The sequence below is a fragment of the Diadema antillarum genome, unplaced genomic scaffold (assembly GCF_040938485.1).
Source record: "Diadema antillarum isolate AM-2024a unplaced genomic scaffold, OU_Dant_1.0 scf00000130, whole genome shotgun sequence".
In the NCBI taxonomy this organism is placed as follows: Eukaryota; Metazoa; Echinodermata; class Echinoidea; order Diadematoida; family Diadematidae; genus Diadema; species Diadema antillarum.
In genome coordinates this window covers 1011074-1012500 of record NW_027271019.1, presented here as the reverse complement: position 1 = coordinate 1012500, position 1427 = coordinate 1011074, and positions in this window count along the sequence as shown.

Below are 1427 nucleotides of genomic sequence, written 5' to 3'. Positions count from 1 at the left end.
ATTCTTCTTGCCAGAAGAGTGCATTATTGCAATTTATACATGTGCATACCAACATTATTCTTTAAATTTGTTTTCCAACATTTTCTAAAAAGAAAGATTCAAAGGAAAAAACTGAGAAAATGTGTAAAAAAACTTATAGGAAAAAACATTTCTAATGTTTCTTTACACGTTTTTTACGCGTATTTTTTTCCTATTTGTATTCAATGTAGCCGAGGGCCTTGGTCTCGACAACATTTGGGTAACACACTGCACCACTTCAGAAGAGGTGGAAAAAGACAACCAGATCATGGTAAACGGCGAATTTTGGAGAGCGTTTGGCGAATGGATAGAAGTGAGTTCTTGAAATGTTGCAACCTACATTGTTATCCCATCCCTAACTACCCTTTAGCGTTAGTAAAACAGCATCAGACAAAAGAAAAAAATGTTGCTAAATTGACACAAATTTAAATGAATTAGGTCAAAATATCACAAAGTATAACAAAGCGTGACGAAGTATGATGAAGTAAGCGATAAACTGACCAGCTTGTATTGATTCAATTGGATTATTTCGATGATTACAATATGTTTCTAATCCCACTTATTCAAATCCATTTTCTGTGTCTCATATTTCTTTAGGGAGTCATCAGGACCGAAGGAGAAGTCAACTATGTATTCGCCCTAATAGAACATGGGATGCGATACGGTGAGGACGAGTTCAGCCATTTCACGGAAGTAATACCGCCACGTTGTCTAAACTTCCTCGAAGTGCACTCCGGCCTCGACCTGACGATGACGGATGGACGGATAATGTTAAATGGCGAGTTACAAAACACCCTTCGTAAACAAGAAAGGTTGTTCCAACCGAAGGCGGACATGCTAGGAGTTACTGCAATCCTGAAGGTGGCGACAGATGGCTCCATCATTGACATTGTGAGTAAATATTCATATTTAATCATTTTTTCTAAAATTCAAATTAAAAATGCAGGTATTCATTTATCATTTTGTTGAATAGCAGATGGGAGGTATGGAAAGAAATTTTAAAGACGTCTGGAACCAATACTAATTGGAATTAAACTTTGAAATTCACATATAACATACTTTACTCATTGCTTAAAAGTTCCCTTAAATATGAATGCTTAACAACGATTAGTCTTCCTTCCAGCCGCCTTCAAATTTCATGTACAAACTCTAAGGGTTTTTCGACTTAGAATATTTTTCGACTTCTCCATAGGCAATGTACATAAAATTTAAAGACGCCTGGAGCGAAGATTAATTAGAGTAACAATTTCAAAGTCCAATATATTGGACTTGACACCAGACTTAACATTTTCCTAAAGTATGAATTCTTCAATACAATTAGTTCTCCTTCCAGACGCTTTCAAATATTTCTATGTACAAACATATGGTAACTTGAAAGACGGCTGGAGCAAAGACTACTTCAAGTTAGA